Raw genomic sequence first — 21,190 nt, forward strand, 5'->3', positions numbered from 1 at the left:
CAAAGTCTGTAATTATTTTTACTTTGTCAAGATTCCCAATAAATTCATTCATTCATTCTTTAATCTGTTTGCTTCATATATATTGCAAATCTATTGTGTGCCACACACTCAGCTAAATGCTCCAGCAGATACAACATTGTTTACACATTCTGTTCTCTAAGACCTTACAATTTGGAGAAAGATGTTTGAATGGAAGTGGTTGAAATATCTATGGAAGTTCCCCTATGCAATCTTTACTACAAATCTACTTCAAAATAAAACATTAAACATACTCTAACAAGCCAAAACAAAACGTTCTGAACTTTCCAAAAATATCTTTCTGATCTCTAAGGATTCATTAAGTTAGGCACATATGAATACCTTTATTATAGTTTCAAGAATAATTCTTTATAAAAATTTGCTCTACAAAAAATAAATTGATTCATTTCTCACCTAAAACCCCCTTTTAGATAAATGGATTGATTAGAACATTATAAAGAGCCCCAGTTTAGTTGAGGAGTCATAAGACCCTAGCCTCATTCTCCGTTTGATGATTTTCCAGGCATGTGACCTTGAAAAAAATAACCTCTCTGAACTTCAGTTTCTTTATCTGTACAAAAAGAGATATTAATACCTGTCTGTCTGATTACCTTTCAGAGATATTGTGACAATAATATAAATGATGAAAAGCAGAAGTTAATTTTAACTTGTAAACACAGTAAATGTATGTTTTTATTTATGACTAATGAGCTAAAGAGATAATGGACCAATTTATTTAACAATTGAACATTATCCTTAATAAAGGATTTGTGAAGCATTGTTCCCTATTTTCTCTGTCTTTTGCAGTGAGTCACAGCCAAATGCATGGAGGATAATAAAGACTTATTTCTACCTTTCTTCTTCTCCCTTTCTGATTATTATTAACAAGTAAAAACGTTGTCTGCCTGGAGCTTCACATCTTTTCCTTGCTCTTTCTCTCTCTCTAGGACAGGTGCTAATGAGTAACAAAATGAGAAAAAGCAGAACATCAGGAGAGCAAGGACTTTTACATTTCACACAGAAGATAATCAAACCCTAAATAATTATAAGTTGATACCAAAAGAGTGAGAATGTCTATGAGTTTCTATAATTGCTTTTTCTAAAATAGAAATAGCATTTCAACTCTTGTGATATTTAACATTTCAGGTTCAGATCCTTTTTAGGGAATATTTACTGGGTATTTCTGAACTGTGGGCTTATTCAAAAGGCATCTTTTTATATAAATCAACATCCAGACATGTTGGAAATAATTTAACCATTTTGAAACCAATTCTACTTCTTTTTCTCAACTGATTATTGGGTATATATTTATTTCAATAGAACATACTATTAAATTAATTTATATTAAAAATTATGGGTAAAATTTTTATCTCAGTTTAGTCTGAAGGGCAACAGACTATGACTCCCAGCCCTGACACTAAATGTGTGACTACAAGTAAGTCAAGTAAACTCTATGGATCTCTATTACCTTCTATATTAAATGAGAAATTAGTTCTAGTTGATCCCTATGTTTACATCTACTTTTAACTTTCTGGTTTTTCTTTCTTTCCTTCATATAATTACTAACCACATATGTACAAGAAAACTCTTACCAAAGATTAATTTGTGGAACAATTTCTCTGAAGTTAGCAGTCATATTTAGAGAAAGGATTGCTCTCCAGAACCTCAGAATTACAACATTCTAAATATTATAACTTATGGACCATGTTGTTGCAATACAAAAAGCAAATCAGATGGTAGGGTTTCTCAGCTTTGGCACTATTAAACACTTTGATCTTGCTAATTCTTTGAATCAGGGGAAAGGCTGACCTGTGCATTGTAGGATGTTTAACTGCCTTCCTGACCTCTGCTCTCCAAATGCCAGAAGCACTCCCCCAAATCTCACAAATGAAATTTCTCCAGATGTCCCCAAATGTCCCCTGGGGAAGGGGGACAAAAATCACCCCTAGTTGAGAACCACTGAGATATAAAAATGGTCAAATCTTGGATCATCAAGATTTGTTACTCCAAAATCATTATTTTTTACATACATATAATTTATTGTCCTCAAACACTGAAAAATTTCCTGAACTTCTTCAGTTCTGTAAGCAGCATTACCAATATAATTATTATGCAATATATCTGACTATAACTATAATTTCCTTTAGAATTAGATAGTGAAAATACATGTTATATTAACAGAATAAGATATTTTTACTTCTACGGTTATCTTATAGGATTGTTAATTTCCAAAAGAAAATCCTGGAGCAGCAAACTGTTATGGGATTTTATTTTTAATAAGTGAAGAGACTGAACTAACAAAAGAAGGTAATTTTTTATGATAGTTCAATATGGAAGAAAACAGGCTTAAGTCTCTGGAAAATTAGACAACTGTCACGCCATTTCCTTTAAGAATAATTTCTAATAAAGCAAAACTTTTTCTGATGTGGTTTGAGAAGGAAGTATGGAAAGTGGTTAGAAGGTGGGGTGAGTGTACGTAAGTCACTTATTGTCCACTTTAAAGACAGTGCGATTGTAAGCCACAGTGGTTACTCTTAAGATATAAAGAATTTTCTCTCTTATAGTTCATGCTCTGCAGGTTCACTACCCAGGCCAAAGAGGTCTGCTTGAAGCACATGGTTCATTCAACACGACTTTGGCTAGTTATATATTTTTTAACAGACTGTTTAGCATAAGATATAGGTGCTTTTAAAAAGTAATGTCTGAGTACAAGACATGACTCTTATATTTAGGAAACAGCAACATTTTAAAAGCACTGCACATTTCAGGTGCTGTGAAACTAAAGAAAGACTAGAGTGGCCAGTGTTTTAAACACACAAGCATATGTAGGCCTATGCTATTTAATCTTCATTCCCTATTAACACATATGAGAAGATATTCCCGAGATCTTTCTGGACAAGTAGGTCAGGGGAAAAAAGTTTGACTAGCTTCACTTCCTTATAGTCCTCTGCTAAGGTTACATTTAGTTCAACTCTCTGATTATTTAGACTTTGATGTAACTTTATAAATACAAAGTTCAGGTCTACAATACCATTGGCATCAATTGTCCCATTAATGGTTTCATTGTCTTGGCTTTACACACAGGTAACATGTTCAATCAAGAAGTGAATTAGTATTGATATAATACTGGTGACTAAGCAGACATATATCCATGTATAATTTAATGAGCTCATTTCTCTGTGTTTCTACTTATGATCATCTGTTCACTTGATAATCTTTTCAGCTTGCATGCCTCATGGTTAAACTGTGCTCAAATTTAAGTGTACAGTGGTTCAAATTTTATGTAAATAATAATGTCTTTGTTAACTGATATGGGCTCTATTTCCTTGTATAACAACAGTATTGTTCACCTGATCTCATTCCATTCTCAGGTTCTGAACTTATACAGGCATATTGATATGGCTTTTTTGAATTAATTATTTACACGCTGTTTCACAAAGGATAGCTATTGTAAGTAGTCTTTCCATAGATTCAGAAAACAGAAAAACATTTGAGGGAGTGAAGATATACTTCACAAAGACACACTTTCCTCTAACTGTAACATAATTAACAACTGCAAACCCCCCAGTTGCTGCTTGGGGAAATGATGTGTAACTTTAAAGTAATGACATTGATTTTCCTATGTGTTTTTGGAACTCAAGCGCATTATCTAAGACTCATACCACATAGGTTAATCCTAAAATTAAAGACAACCAGATCTTGGAAAGTACATTACTCTAACTTAATAATGCAAGTCAAGGTCTATTCTTCATCTCAGTTCCTTGGTTTGCCTTTCTAAACCCAGGTTCCTCCTTGGAATTGTTTTCTCGGGTTCTTAGGTTTCTGATAGATCCTTGTAAAACATACCTTTTAAAGGCAAAACTAGTAAAAATGGAATCATTTGCCTTTTATATAGGACCTTAGAAGCTTTTTGGGAAAAATCTGCCTAACCTAAAAATATTCCTTTTGATACATAAAGCCCACACCTTTATGCTAAGCATCATTTGAGGAAAGGCATGTAAATCCTTCATTATGTTGAGTTAAGCATCACTTCCTGAAAATAAAATATTAATAATACTAAAATATTAATCCACTAACCCCTTAGACCCAATTTTTTTCCCTACTAGAGATGTTGCTAATATACAGCAAAGAGCTCCAAAATTTATGAGCTAAGCACTTTATGTATATTCAGTAAATATGTTATTTCACACATAGTTAAGGACATGAAGCTAAAAGGCTTTGCAATCATGTAGATTTGAACTCCAACTCCCACATTATTTGGAATGTAATTTAGACATTTGATCCTTTGAAATGAATTTTTGCAGATTTAATAAAATAATAAAGATAAAGAGTAGTCTCTGGCACACGAAAATTATAAAATTATTAAATATTATTTATTAATTCTTATTCAGTACATATATATTCTACCTTGAAAATATTTTAAAATATTTATATTGAAGAAGATATGGAAGTTTTTAATTATTCAATTTCAAATATTAACGATCAATTTACACTAAAAGTACAACTACTATAATATGGAGTATGCAAAATTTTTTGACAATATAAAGAGCTCCTCACTAAGTTTTGAGTACAACTACCATAGGAGAAAAGACTGCCTCAAGACCACATAGTATATCACACAAGTAATTAACACAGGAATCAGAGGGTATGGGTTTGAGTCCTAAATCCACATTATCCAGATGTGTGACCTTGGACAAGTCATTTAAAATCATAATCCCAATTTCTTAACCTAAACAATGAGAATAGCCACCTTTTACCTTCCTAATGCATAAATTACAGAAGAAACAAATTGGAATATGTAAAATCACTTTAAAACTTTAAGTACTAAAAAGATAATTTTTTAATAAAACTATTTCTAACTTGAACGGGAAGGGCAGTCTTAAAGAAATTGGGTTCCAGACAGGTGGCAAAACCGTAACGAGGAAGGAAAAAAGATCATCAAAATTAAACTCTGCCTATTTATACTGGTATAGAAATGAGAACCAACTTTTTAGCCAGTAGAACTAATTTCCAGCTTTACTGTTTCCTGGAATTGGGAATGTCTGCCAAAGTTACTTAAATTTTCTATGATAGTTTTCTCATATAATAAATGAGATGACAGAACTATAAACTGGCTAGTAAGTATTTCCTTCTTCCTTATTAATTAAACCCATATTTGTTTGGAATGGTTGGACATCCCCAGCCAAAGAGAAAAAAAAGCAAAAAACACAACCTTACCAGTCTTTCAGCTATGAGTCACCAATGAGAAATAAGTGGCCAAACAATAGTCAGTGAAATCATGAGGTTGATTCACAATGAAGGTTCTTTAGAAAAAACAGAAAAACAAATACCATATGCTAACACATATATATGGAACCTAAAAAAAAAAAAACAAAAATGGTGCTGATGAACCTAGGGGTAGGACAGGAATAAAGACGCATATGTAGAGAATGGACTTGAGGACACGGGGAGGGGTAAGGGTAAGCTGGGATGAAGTGAGAGAGTAGCATTGACATATATACAGTACCAAATGTAAAACAGATAGCTAGTGGTAAGCAGCCGCATAGCACAGGGAGATCAGCTCAGTGCTTTGTGACCACCTAGAGGGGTGCGATAGGGAGGGTGGGAGAGAGGCGCAAGAGGGAGGGGATATGGGGATATATGTATACATATAGCTGATTCACTTTGTTATAAAGCAGAAACTAACACAACATTGTAAAGCAATTATACTCCAATAAAGATGTTAAAAAATAATAATAATATACAGCATAAAGGCTCCTTGTTCTAGGTGGAAATTAATGAGATGGTAGATATCCAAAGAGGATATAGCATATTTAAATAAACCAACCTAAAATTAAAAAAAAAAAAAAAATGAAGAAACAGACCCAGCTGATTTGACCCTTTGTCTTTACCATTTCTCCCACCCCTTCTTCTTGCCTGGATTATAGATGTGATGTAAGAGTAGGAGCAGATATCGTGTCACCATGAAGAGAAAAGCAGAGTGGCAAAAATCACTTGCAAAGAACACTTCCCTCTTCCCTGGTGGTCCAGTGGTTAAGAATCCGCCTTCCAACAGGGGATGCGGGTTCGATCCCTGGTCGGGGAACTAAGATCCCACGTGCCGCGGGGCAATTAAGCCCGCCTTAATTGAACAGAGCCCACATGCTCTAGAGCCTGCACGCCACAACTAGAGAGAAGCCCGCATACCGCAATGAAAGATCCCACATGCCGCAGTGAAGATCCTGTGTGCTGCAACTAAGACCCGATGCAGCCAAATAAATAAATAAATATTTTTTTAAAAAAAGAATGGCTGAGAAGAAAAATAGAAGGAGCCCGATAGAATAGTCTAGCTGCTTTATCAACTCTGGACTACCTACCTCAGTTTTCTTCTTCTATGAGAAAATTATTTAATCCACTACTTATTTTAGTTTTCAGTCACTCATGGTCAAATACAATCTCTAATATTTTAAAAGGCTGAGGTATGAATTATATATAACACAGAATGGCAATAGAAAGAATATCTGAAATATTTCAGGTGTAAAAAGGTAATATTTTAACTATTAGCCAAGTTTCGCCTTCCTCTTCCTTACCTTGTGTCCCTTGTTTCTCTGCATGGAAAAAACTAGTCTCTGTGGCATCCATAAGCCCCAGAAAAATATGATAAAACAGAAAAGAAAGGAAATGTTTGTGAATTTCAAAAATCCTGGACACTAATGCATAAATTATATTTGAAAGCATATATAATAAGTATGATTAAATTTTATGGAAAAAACTTTTTGTTTGTTTGTTTTGGAGAGAAGAATTTACAAGTGAAGACAAGACTACACAAACATGTGGGTCTCTAAGAACACATGAGCGCTACACCTGCACGTCTGTTTTACATCACTCCCTCAACTTACCTACAATCATTCCCCTTTAAATGCTCTGATAATTTGGGGGAATCTGAGAGGCAATGGGAAATTGTTGCTTTATTCACAGAAAGACTCTTGGGAAGGCAGCAAGCCTCCAAAAAGAAATGGATGGGGGAGGTGTGTGAATGTAGCTAGGACCTCAGACAATCTCTCAGTTCCCAGTTCCCTAAGGCCCAGTATGGCATGAAGATATGTAGTAGGATTCCCTCTAAAATTGTCAAGAAGGAAACTGAGAGAGCACTGAGGTTGAAAATAAGGAACAATTCACTCTCATTTTGCATGCCCTATTGAGAGAAGACCCTATGGGAATGAAGATGCCTCAGTGGATTACGTCATCGATTGATGATGTCTCCAAAGACCAGATAACGTCTAATGCCTTGAGACTATACAATCTCTTAAGGACTTAGAAACAAACTTGGGGAAAGAAGGAAGTCTTGAAGGCAGTTGTCTGCTATCAAAATTTTAGAAATTAGATATAGTTTTATTAATAGAAATTCCATTCAGTTATAGAAAGATATTGAATCATGCTTTTTTGGGTTAAGAGATCCAGCCACTACATAAACCCTATAAAATGTTATATAACAAAGGTCTCAAATGGAAACAAAACTACATGCATCTTAAAATTCAGTCATGCTTGGAGGATTGGTAGAATGGGTACACAAGTGTCTCACTAGGATATGCTTGAGAGATGATGGCAGTAACAGCATAGTTTTGGAATTACTCAAATCTTTTCCTATGAAAAAAATTTCCCACAAGAATCCTCTAAAATCAAAGCTAAGTAACAAGATAGTCCCATAAACTCTAACATACAAATGGGTGGCAACTAACATCAATAGCTACAAGACCTGTGTGGTGCTAGTGGCTATGAAGGAGAAAGTAACAGGTTGTCTTATAAGCCTGAAAACTTGAAATACACAACATATTCTTATTGATAGCTCAACAAGGCCATCTGAGGATGCCAGCTAAAACTGGGAGGGATTTCAGAATACAAGAGGAGATGAGTAAAAGATGTCCATGCGAAAGTTAAATGCTATGAATTCTAAAAAAACTAACCAGAAAAACCTAAGATAGGGGCATGCCAAAGGAACAGAAGAGCTAATTTAAAGGGATTCTCACTGGCCAAAGATAGGATAAACTGAGAATAACTAAGGATAATGACTGCAGCAGAAGAAAATACATCAAATATGCTTAGATCCTTGATTTCATAATAATTTAAAAAACAAAACAACTAATTGGTCAGCTTTGGAGGATGTTAGAAAACTATTTATTTTGAGAAATGGTAAATAAAGGTAAAAATCAAACACTATCCCTTTCATATATGAACTGAACAACTGGGTGAACAACTGATGATGAAGTAAAATTTCACTTTATATTCTTGCAAATAAACAAAGAAAGAATGATACAATATTATCATTTTGCAACTCCCATTGAATTACTAGAACCAGGCATTCAAAGTCAATGACTACTAATATCACTTAAAGAAAATTTCACATTTTTGCCTCCAAATAAAGAACATACTACTACCTATGATATATTCTTGAAAACCAACAACAAAATCAATTGTGAAGGGTCACTGGGAAAACAAGATTAGGACAATGACCAAACAGATGAAAAGTTAATCATGCAAACTACAGTCATAGGAATGTATTAATAATAACCATCTAATATATCCATCTTTGCTAGGTGTTTGCATCATCTTTATTTCTCAGGGGTTCTGTTTTAATCCAGGTCCTATGGAGCTCAAAGTGCAAGGTGAGTTTAAAAGCAACATTTTGTTTTGTAAATTTAAGCCCAAACTAATGAGAATGAGAAAAAAAAAATGGAAGCAAGTGAAAATAACTTAACTTGAAGTAATTTGTCATACAAGTTTACAGTTCTGGTCATTGCTTCATCACAAGCCACAAGTACAAACAGCCAGTGATTCAGAATGTGTGTTTGCTAGACACACGGGACTTGTTAAAGAGGTTTTTAGGAGAAATTTCTCCTTGCACTGGTCCATTGGAGAGAGAAAAAGAGGAAATTTACCTACATATCTCCTTTTTATCTCTTGGTTCCCATTGGTCAATGTTTACTTCATTGGAAACCAATACCTCCCCACATCTGGTTTGTGTTATCTAGCCCTTCACAGGTCTCTTCGGAAGCAGACATGACCTCAGGTCTAACAATGGAGGCATGACCCAATGTGGATAGGGTGATGACCATGAGAAAAAAAGAAAGACATTAAATGAAATCTGGGAAGATGCACAGTGTTTGGTCCTATATAGATCCCAACTTTTGTCTCCTAAATAAATTAACATTTGTGTCTTGACTAATTTATTTAGCAAAAAAATATTATAGATCCTGTACCATAGGTCCAAGCCCCTTTCCGTGTCTAGTCTCTCCCTCTAGGTGAATACACTCAACTCCATAATTTTAATTGGCTTCTAAATGTATATCCTCAGCCCACATCTCTTCCAGTATTTCGGACATGTCTAACTGCTCATTTGATGTCTTTACATTAAATGATTCCCCCAATGCCTCTCAAACTTATTAAGTTTAAAACGGACCTTTTGATTCATTTTGCTCTATCTTTTCTGCCCCCATCCTGAAATACTGCAGTACATACTTAACAGGTTGCTCTGCCCCTACACTAGCTCTCTATTCATTCATCTATTCTCAATACAGCAACCAGAGAATCTTTATTTTGAATATCAATTTCTTACTTGCAGCCCTCTGACAATGGTAAAAGCTACCACTGATTGATGTCTTATTTCATGCCAGGCAGACATCAATGTATTTTATATGATTATTTTGTCCAGTCTTCTTAACAAACATAAGGGCAGAAAATAGTATTACTAAGCATGTTTTAAAGATGAAGAAACCAGAACAAGGGTATTAAGTAACTAGCCCAAAATTACAGAGTTCATACTTGGAAAAGTTGGGATTTAAGCCATGCTCTTAACCACTATTCAATCTACCTCTCTAATGGTTTCCTATTGCTCTCAGAATTATAACTTCTTACCATGCCTGCAACACTGTGCATGATCCAGCTCCTGCCTCTCAAACTACAAATGACTGGGCTTCTTTCCCTAAGTTCTAGTCATACTTATCATTCTTCTGTTCTTTGAGTGTATAAAGCTTTTTCTGGCCAGATGCACTTGCCGTCATGTCCAGTTGGTATCCTTTTCCCAGCTCATTGAAAGAATGGCTAATTTTCATCTTCAAAACTCTCAGTTAATTTGTCTCTCCTTCATGGATGCTTTCTCCAACTAACTCAGGTACTCTTTCTCACATCATCCTGTTCACTTCCTTTATAGCACTTATGACAGCCTGAATAGTATATTTACTTCATTATTTGTTTATTGAATGTATACTCCTTCAGCATGGAGATATTTTACATTTTTATCATTGTTGATCCCCTCAACATTATACAGTGCTTGATATTGTGGGACCTACTTAAATAAATATTGTTGAATTAATAATGATATAATTATAGCTTATAAGAAATAGAGAGAATAATAGTGATAGAATTATATCAAAAACCATCCCCCAAACTATATATATATGTCTCTTTTCCACAAAAGTGTTCCTATATAACATGCTCTGGAAATCATCTGAATTTAATTTAATTTCTGTAGTTAAGCACTTTACTACTGCTAAAGATTTCCTAAAAGGAAAATTTTGAGACAAATTATCATCTTACAGTGAATAGACATATTAAAGTATGGATATGAGTATATAATTTCCTCTATGAAGGGTTTGGTGAATCCATGAAATTGGATACTTAGAATAAAAAAAAGGTATATATCTTCGGGATTTCCCTGACAGTCCAGTGGTTAAGACTCCACACTTCCATTGCAGGGGGCATGGGTTCGATCCCTGGTTGGGGAACTAAGATCCCACATGCTGTGTGGCATGGCCAATAAAATAAAATAAAATAATAAATGTATATATCTTAAATTACAATATATGTTTATCTTATGCTGATTCTCCCAGATTTCTTTTATAATTGATACATTTCTAATTTTTCCCATATTCTAAGATTCTCATTTTCTAAAAGCATATTTGTACTCTTTTGAAATCCTATACTTGTATCTTATAAAATTAAAAACAAAACAGGGTTTATCAATATTTGGCTAGGGTTTACCTTCAAAAGGGCATATTTAGAGTCTATTAGCATATTTTATGAACTATGGATTAGAAAGACATTCATTTCCCTGACTATGGAAAAAGAGCAAGTTTCTTTAAGGAAGACATGATTAAAACACAGTTGCAATTCTTCTACCAGAATATTGTCTAGAAGTGTCACCCAAATTGTGCTAAAGAAATCAGTACAGGGGCATTGAAAAAAAAAAGTCAATAAATATATGATAAATCACTCAAAGTCTATAAAGTAGGGAAAATACAAATAAATAGTAATTGAATTGTAGTTCAAAAGTAAATCAAGGAGATTCTGGGGAGATAATGATAATCATATCATAGTCCCTGAATCTCTCCCAATCCCAACACAAAAATAGGTAAAACAATGAGATAGCCAAAAACCCACGGATAACATTTCTAATGAAACTTTGAATATCCATTAATATAAAAATACAAAGAGAAATTTGAGTGACACCAACAGTCATAAGAACTGCATGATTTCAGTGTCTGTGTGGGATCAAGCAGAGGGAAGAAATAGGTCATCTAAAAATCTGAGAACAGAAAAAGCCTGGAAACAGTCAACAGATATTCACTAGAAAGCATGTAGGGTCAGATAATGAGAGAACAACAGCTGACACTGGGAGAGATTTGGCCCATTCCAACAGCAGAAATGCTCAAAAAATAAGATCACAGAACTCAGGAAAGTAAAAGGGATAAAAGAAAAAATAATTATTTCAGAAAAAGACTAAACTAGAAGGAACACAAGAATATAAAATAACAGATTATGCCTTAATAAAAATAAAAGATTAAAAAATGAACAATTTTAAAAGCAAAGAAAATGACTCAAGAAAAAAATGAAACATCAAGTAGACAAAGAATATCTAACATACAGATAATAGGAACCCCTGAAAAAGAAACCCATCTTTGGTTATAATTGAGCTTCTTCTCACATAAATGTTGTGCTCTTCAGTATGTAGCTCCAGATCATAAAATTAAAAAAAAAATAACTACATATGAAAAGAGCATATTATGTTTCTGAGATCATGATCCCCAGAAAAACCAACACCAAGGCATAGTGTAGTGACTTATAAAGACTTACGGTTAGCAGACACTTGGGCCTGTCCAAAACATCTGTAAGTTGTTTGGTCCATAAGATATTTTTGGTGCATGCCAAAAGGTCCTTGACATTTTCAGGACCATTTGTTCCTGTCCAAAATGTCCATTAGACATTTGGTCCACACCAAAAGGTCCTTGATATTTGGTCATATTTGGTCCTGTCCAAAGCATCCCTGGAGATATTTGGTCCATGTTAAAAGGTCCTTGATATTAGGTCCTATCCAAAACCATTTGGCATGGACCAAATATGCTCATGAACATTTTGGATAGGACCAAATGTCCTGCAAGGTGACTTACAATGGAAAGAAGATTAAATTATCATCAGGCTTTTTGACATTAATGCTATGCCAGAAGAAACAATGACCAAACCAATAGCAATGAGCAATCCTACTGCCCATATCTCATGACTTAAATATTCCAAGGCAATTTTGTCCATCTTTATTTGTTAGATTTAAACCCCTATCTTTGATGATATTTGATTCATTGGTTACCACTTTCTATGTTTCAACATATGTGTATCTCATTTAATTTTTTTTTTTTTTTTTTTTTTAGTGGTGAGAGTGGACATCCTTGTCTCGTTCCTGATCTTAGAGGAAATGCTTTCAGTTTTTCACCATTGCGAATGATGTTTGCTGTGGGTTTCTCATATATGGCCTTTATTATGTTGAGGTAGGTTCCCTCTATGCCCACTTTCTGGAGAGTTTTTATCATAAATGGGTGTTGAATTTTGTCAAAAGCTTTTTCTGCATCTATTGAGATGATCATATGGTTTTTATTCTTCAATTTGTTAATATGGTGTATCACATTGATTGATTTGCATATATTGAAGAATCCTTCCATCCCTGGGATAAATCCCACTTGATCGTGGTGTATGATCCTTTTAATGTGTTGTTGGATTCTGTTTGCTAGTATTTTGTTGAGGATTTTTGCATCTATATTCATCAGTGATATTGGTCTGTAATTTTCTTTCTTTGTAGTGTCTTTGTCTGGTTTTGGTATCAGGGTGATGGTGGCCTCATAGAATGAGTTTGGGAGTGTTCCTTCCTCTGCAATTTTTTGGAAGAGTTTGAGAAGGATAAGTGTTAGCTCTTCTCTAAATGTTTGATAGAATTCACCTGTGAAGCCATCTGGTCCTGGACTTTTGTTTGTTGGAAGATTTTTAATCACAGTTTCAATTTCATTGCTTGTGATTGGTCTGTTCATATTTTCTGTTTCTTCCTGGTTCAGTCTTGGAAGGTTATACCTTTCTAAGAATTTGTCCATTTCTTCCAGGTTGTCCATTTTATTGGCATAAAGTTGCCTGTAGTAGTCTCTTAGGATGCTTTGTATTTCTGCAGTGTCTGCTGTAACTTCTCCTTTTTCATTTCTGATTTTATTGATTTGAGTCCTCTCCCTCTTTTTCTTGATGAGTCTGGCTAATGGCTTATCAATTTTGTTTATCTTCTCAAAGAACCAGCTTTTAGTTTTATTGATCTTTGCTATTGTTTTCTTTGTTTCTATTTCATTTATTTCTGCTCTGATATTTATGATTTCTTTCCTTCTGCTAACTTTGGGTTTTGTTTGTTCTTCTTTCTCTAGTTTCTTTAGGTGTAAGGTTAGATTATTTACTTGAGATTTTTCTTGTTTCTTTAGGTAGGCTTGCATAGCTATAAACTTCCCTCTTAGAACTGCTTTCGCTGCATCCCATAGGTTTTGGGTCGTCGTGTTTTCATTGTCATTTGTCTCTAGGTATTTTTTGATTTCCTCTTTGATTTCTTCAGTGATCTCTTGGTTATTTAGTAACGTATTGTTTAGCCTCCATGTGTTTGTCTTTTTTATATTTTTTTCCCTGTAATTCATTTCTAATCTCATAGCATTGTGGTCAGAAAAGATGCTTGATATGATTTCAATTCTCTTAAATTTACTGAGGCTTGATTTGTGACCCAAGATGTGATCTATCCTGGAGAATGTTCCGTGTGCACTTGAGAAGGACGTGTAATCTGCTGTTTTTGGATGGAATGTCCTATAAATATCAATTAAATCTATCTGGTCTATTGTGTCATTTAAAGCTTCTGTTTCTTTATTTATTTTCATTTTGGATGATCTGTCCATTGGTGTAAGTGAGGTGTTAAAGTCCCCCACTATGATTGTGTTACTGTCAATTTCCTCTTTTATGGCTGTTAGCAGTTGCCTTATGTATTGAGGTGCTCCTATGTTGGGTGCATATATATTTATAATTGTTATATCTTCTTCTTGGATTGATCCCTTGATCATTATGTAGTGTCCTTCTTTGTCTCTTGTAACATTCTTTACTTTAAAGTCTATTTTATCTGATATGAGTATAGCTACTCCAGCTTTCTTTTGATTTCCATTTGCATGGAATATCTTTTTCCATCCCCTCACTTTCAGTCTGCATGTGTCCCTAGGTCTGAAGTGGGTCTCTTGTAGACAGCATATATATGGGTCTTGTTTTTGTATCCATTCAGCAAGCTTGTGTCTTTTGGTTGGAGCATTTAATCCATTCACGTTTAAGGTAATTATCGATATGTATGTTCCTATGACCATTTTCTTAATTGTTTTGGGTTTGTTTTTGTAGGTCCTTTTCTTCTCTTGTGTTTCCCACTTTGAGAAGTTCCTTTAGCATTTGTTGTAGTGCTGGTTTGGTGGTGCTGAATTCTCTTAGCTTTTGCTTGTCTGTAAAGCTTTTGATTTCTCCATCAAATCTAAATGAGATCCTTGCCAGGTAGAGTAATCTCGGTTGTAGGTTCTTCCCTTTCATCACTTTAAGTATATCATGCCACTCCCTTCTGGCTTGTAGAGTTTCTGCTGAGAAATCAACTGTTAACCTTATGGGAGTTCCCTTGTATGTTATTTGTCGTTTTTTCCCTTGCTGCTTTCAATAATTTTTCTTTGTCTTTAATTTTTGCCATTTTGATTACTGTGTGTCTCGGTGTGTTTCTCCTTGGGTTTATCCTGTATGGGACTCTCTGCGCTTCCTGGACTTGGGTGGCTATTTCCTTTCCCATGTTAGGGAAGTTTTCTACTATAATCTCTTCAAATATTTTCTCTGGCCCTTTCTCTCTCTCTTCTCCTTCTGGGACCCCTATAAGGCGAATGTTGTTGCATTTAATGTTGTCCCAGAGGTCTCTTAGGCTGTCTTCATTTCTTTTCATTCTTTTTTCTTTAGTCTGTTCCGCAGCAGTGAATTCCACCATTCTGTCTTCCAGCTCACTTATCCGTTCTTCTGCCTCAGTTATTCTGCTATTGATTCCTTCTAGTGTAGTTTTCATTTCAGTTATTGTATTGGTCATCTCTGTTTGTTTGTTCTTTAATTCTTCTAGGTCTTTGTTAATCATTTCTTGCATCTTCTCAATCTTTGCCTCTATTCTTATTCCGAGGTCCTGGATCATCTTCACTATCATTATTCTGAATTCTTTTTCTGGAACGTTGCCTATCTCCACTTCATTTAGTTGTTTTTCTGGGGTTTTTTCTTGTTCCTTCATCTGATATATAGCCCTCTGCCTTTTCATCTTGATTATCTTTCTGTAACTGTGGGTTTTGGTCCACAGGCTGCAGGATTGTAGTTTTTCTTGCTTCTGCTGTCTGTCCTCTGATGGTTGAGGCTATCTAAGAGGCTTGATGGGAGGCTCTGGTGGTGGGTAGAGCTGACTGTTGCTGTGGTGGACAGAGCTCCGTAACACTTTAATCCACTTGACTGTTGATGGGCGGGGCTGGGTTCCCTCCCTGTTGGTTGTTTTGCCTGAGGCAACCCAACACTGGAGCCTACCTGCGCTCTTTGATGGGGTTAATGGCAGACTCTGGGAGGGCTCACGCCAAGGAGCACTTCCCAGAGCCCTTGCTGCTGGTGTCCTTGTCCCCACGGTGAAACAAAGCCACCTCCCGCTTTTGCAGAAGACTCCCCAACACCAGCAGGTAGGTCTGGTTCAGTCTCCCCCAGGGTCACTGCTCCTTCCCCTGGGTCCCAATGCGCACACTACTTTGTGTGTGCCCTCCAAGAGTGGGGTCTCTGTTTACCCCAGTCCTTTCGAAGTCCTGCAATCAATTCCCACTAGGCTTCAAAGTCTGATTCTCTAGGAATTCCTCCTCCCGTTGCCAGACCCCCAGGTTGGGAAGCCTGACGTGGGGCTCAGAAGCTTCACTCCAGTGGGTGGACTTCTGTGGTCTAAGTGTTGTCCAGTCTGTGAGTCACCCACCCAGCAGTCATGGGATTTGATTTTACTCTGATTGCGCCCCTCCTACCGTCTCACTGTGGCTTCTCCTCTGTCCTTGGATGTGGGCTATCCTCCTTGGTGAGTTCCAGTGTCTTACTCTCGATGATTGTCCAGTAGCCAGTTGTGATTCTGGTGCTCTCGCAAGAGGGAGTGAGAGCACGTCCTTCTACTCCGCCATCTTGGTTAATCTCAGGGCGTCTGTTCTTCGCTCAGACAGGACGGGGTTAACGGACTATCTCATTTAATTTTAAAATATATCTTCTACAATTACTACAACACATTTTAGTTTATTACCAAGTAGTTATCATGTATATAACAATGATCAATCTCACTTTTTAAAATTTAAAATGGCTTCAAATTGTTAATAATTCTTGTCAATTTTGTGTGTTGCAAATATCTTCTCCCAGGTTTTTGCTTATTTTCATTCATCCCCCGTGGTGCCTTTTGATAAATATAATTCTAGATTTAGTGTAGTATAATTTATAAGTATTTTCATTAATGTTTAAATGTTTTCTTTAAAAATATATAGTGAAGTCAAGGAAAAAAGAAAATAAATACAAACACAACATAAGAAAGAAGACTGACTAATAAAACAAGATTAAGATAAGAAAAAATAACAGCAATATTTTTGAGAAATAAATCAAGAAAAATAACAGGAATTATCTTTATAGAAACCATGTCAAAAAATACAGATGAAGGGAAAATCTGGATTTGATAGAGGACTTCAGACTTGTATAGTTTGCAAAAAAGCTCATGACAGTACATTTAAAAACAAAATCTGCAAGATTTTTTTCCTAAAATGGGTAGAAATTTGGAAATAAAATTTGTCATAACACAACTGATCACAATATTTTTAACCTAGAAATTCATTATATTTAATCATATTGATCACCTACATCTCAACATCTATACCCTAATTAGGAACATTTAAAATCCTATTCCCCTAGGATTAATAAACATAAGTTATCCTTTAGTAAGCATCTATTACATGCTAAAAGCTACACTTGAGCTTTACATGTTTAAGAAGAATTGGTTTGGACTCAGGGTAAATACAATGCTGACCTATACAGAAACCTTACGAAAGATTTCTAAGCAGAGAAATAGAATAGAGAAGGTGAACAATTTCCCAAATTATGCTGAAGCAAATTTTCACAAACTTTTTTACTTACTTAAGAGATAAAATTAGGCTTTGACATCAAATATGCCAAGATTCAGTTCACAACTTCACCCCTTACTAGTTGGATGGCTTTGAACAACTTACTCAGCTCTTCTGTGCTTCAGTTTTCTCTTATACAAATGACTATTTCCTGATAAAAATTATTGTGAGAAAAACATGATGTAATGTATTTAAATACCTAGAAAATTAGAGTAACTAATTATATCTATTATTATCATTATTGTTACTATTAAATATATCATGAAATTCTAGTCTAAGAGCTCAAAGAAAAATCTATGCATATGTACTCTGCATTGTTTGGGATTTATTGCTTCTCCGCTGAAATGAAATTTCTTCTCCAATGAAAGGAATAATTTGAAATTAATGGTATTTACTTTCTCAAAGCAGTTAACTTTAGTTAGTGCTTGAAATACTCTGCATACTCTATTTTGGCTTTCAGTAAATAAGCAAAATTAAGAAAAGAAATTGCCCTTTCTCTTAAGAAGTTTACAATATAATGGGAGGATAGCACCAGAATTAACACTAGGACTGAATTACAGAAAGTAGAAAAAATAATAAAATAAATCTACAAAATCATACAAACATGTTACTTAAGCAAACTTAAGTAGTAACAATTCCTAAATAAAATTTTGAGAGAAATGAGGTGACTCAGGATTGAATGAGTCTTTTGTTGGAATGTTTATAAATTTCAGATTTGCTTAAGAGAAAACCTCTTCCTCCAGTAAGGCAGACTTAGAAAGCAGGGAGGGAAGCCAAGCTCCCCAGCCTGGTATAACTCACGTAAGATTTTGATATCCAGTTTTAGATCCAAAGGGCAGAGAATAAGATTCATTATGTAACCCAAAGGTAAAAATAAAATAACAGAGGAGAAAGACCTTTAAGGAGAGAAGGGAAGAGGAGTGGTGAAATATTAGGAAAGAAGCTGAAACTGGATGATATGCAAAAGGAGTTGGCAAAAGGAGAAGGTCTGTGACAGTCTCATAGGAGAGACTCCCCCCACTACCAAATAGCCAGGCACTAACTAATCCTCACATGGAGTGGATCTGGGGAGGAGGGCTCGGCAGAGAGAAAACACAGAGATCTGGGAAGGACAGAGGAAATGAACTCAGAAGGAGGAAACACAACACAAATTCTAGCTAAATTATTAATCAGAGAATTTCAACCCAAAAAATACCTAGCCAGAAGAAGTAAATTTGAACTACACTGCTCCCTAAAAAAACAAAAACTTATTTCCCCAGTATATGCCCAAATATAAAGCAGTTACAAATATAAAGTGATTCCCTATTTTCCAAAAACAAATTTTTGTTCAACTTTAACATGTAAATATTTAGGGTATAGATGAAACTGGTAAATATCTATTTTAATATATTTACATATACATATTTAACTTCCTATATGATAAAAATGAATTTCGAAATATTTGCCCACTTTCAATTTAATGAAATAATTGTATGCAACTCTTCTTTATGCTCTTTCTGTATCACCGTCTTGCCAAAAACAAAACAAACTGTATTTTCATTGGAATGGCATTGAATCTTAGAACTGTATAGAAGAAATTTTCATATTTTTGGTATTTATACTTTTAATACATGAATATGGTAGTTCTATTTAGGTGTTTTTAATGTTTGGTAAAATTTTATAATTTTCTTGTGCTCACCTAATTATTATTATTATTATTTTTTTTTAGAAGTTCACGTTCTTTTATTTATTTATTTATTTATTCATGACTGTGTTGAGTCCTCGTTTCTGTGCGAGTGCTTTCTCTAGTTGCGGCAAGTGGGGACCACTCTTCATCGCGGTGCGCGGGCCTCTCACCATCGCAGCCTCTCTTGTTGCGGAGCACAGGCTCCAGACGCGCAGGCTCAGCAATTGTGGCTCACGGGCCCAGTTGCTCCGTGGCATGTGGGATCTTCCCAGACCAGGGCTCGAACCCGTGTCCCCTGCATTGGCAGGCAGACTCTCAACCACTGCGCCACCAGGGAAGCCCTCACCTAATTATTTGATACATTTTAAATGATATCTGATTTTCATTACATTTCATTTTTTAACTGTTAACAATTGATTTTTGAATACTGATTTTATATACAGAAAACTCACTAGATCACCTGATTCATACTGATAATTCATGCTTATCTTCTTTTGCATTTGTAAGTAGATAGCAATTGCATTGCTTTGTATGTAGTCTTTTTAAAAAATTCATAAAAATGGCATTTGACTGCAGTTATGAGATCATCTCCCCTGGATAATTATTAAATCTATGTTAAATTTCTTCACTGCCTTTTTAAAACCATTTTTCTTTTCTTTTTTTTAAATATGAAACACTTCATGAATTTGCATGTCATCCTTGGGCAGGGGCCATGCTAATCTTCTCTTTATCGTTCCAATTTTAGTATATATGTTGCAGAAGTGAGCAAATAAAACCATTTTTCTTATATTGATTTAAATCTAGCACTTATTAAGGTCATTTCAGATATATATTGTTCCCAAATTCACAAGGGCTGTAAATAAAGCCACTTCCCCTCTCTAAAGAATAAGCTGGGGAAATCCAAAAACGAGTTCAACACCCAAGCCATTTCAAAAGCAGGTTGGCATCTTGGCCTTGGGAATAAATGGAATCAGGGAGCACAGTCCTGTAAAGGTTCTATCTCTGTCTCCTCTGATCCCTTCTTCATGTGTGTCTCCCACTGTTCGCTCTCTCATGAGGATTCCTCTCCACTGTCCTCAAGGTAGAAAACAAAGCCACAACAGCTCAGAGGTGTTCATTTTTTTCATCGGCCACACATTAAGACATCTTACACTACAAATCCCAAGTCCAAATATTTTTCAGAAAAGTCACAGTAATCAAATTTGGACTGGAGGCTTAACCATGGACCAATCAAATGTGGCTAAAAGACAGGTTACTGTGTTTGACTCAGTTTAAGACAAGTGTTTAACTTGGACCAATCAACTGTGGCTGGGCATCACACTGCAGTGTAACAGTTTTCTCTGCACTTTTCTAAATGCACAGATATTCCACAGGCCTCAACTACCAGAATGAGCCTGAATAAGCTGCATACACATTTTTTTTAAGTTTATACCTTGATTAAGGCACATCTCTTCCTCAGTATTAATTTATTATTTTCTATTACTCAAGATTTATAGGCAATATTTAGATATAGTTCAACATTGTTGTTAATATGTATGTGTGCACAAAAGATTTTTTTTTCCCAGGGTCTCTTTTTTTGGCATATTTTTTTCAGCTTCTGCTGATTGGGAAAAAATATTTATTTGAAACTCGCTTCTGTTTATCAGTCCTAATGTATACAAAGAGAGGATCTTTTATTAAACCACAAAAAGCTAGATTACACAGTGGTTCCTTTCATTATAATACTGCACACTCAGAAGAAATATCAGTTCAGGAAAAGCAAAAGCAACATGGTGTATCTCCCAAGAGCACTCCCCAGTAACTACATGCAATAGTCTGTCTCAAAGTCTGCTTCCAGGAAACTCAAGCTAACACAGCAGATTCCATTCATAAACTACAAAAAAAAGTCCTCAAATTTTTCCCTCTACAAATGGAGATCTTTCACTCCCAGAACCACCCTCACCTTCTCTAGTCTCTCTTCCCTCATTCCAAACTCCTCCATTCCCTAGTCCAATCCACTGTGAAATTTGTCTCT

At 35.2% G+C, this 21,190-nt stretch overlaps 1 non-coding gene across 1 annotated transcript; it reads right to left on the reverse strand.

The window, feature by feature from the left end:
• Positions 1–19,838: 19,838 nt before the first annotated feature.
• On the reverse strand, positions 19,839–19,945 carry LOC137760305 (U6 spliceosomal RNA). Its single transcript, XR_011073269.1, has one exon. It is a non-coding gene; the product is annotated as a U6 spliceosomal RNA (small nuclear RNA).
• Between the last annotated feature and the right edge of the window lie 1,245 nt (positions 19,946–21,190).

The sequence above is a fragment of the Eschrichtius robustus genome, chromosome 2, assembly GCF_028021215.1.
Source record: "Eschrichtius robustus isolate mEscRob2 chromosome 2, mEscRob2.pri, whole genome shotgun sequence".
Classification (NCBI taxonomy): domain Eukaryota; kingdom Metazoa; phylum Chordata; class Mammalia; order Artiodactyla; family Eschrichtiidae; genus Eschrichtius; species Eschrichtius robustus.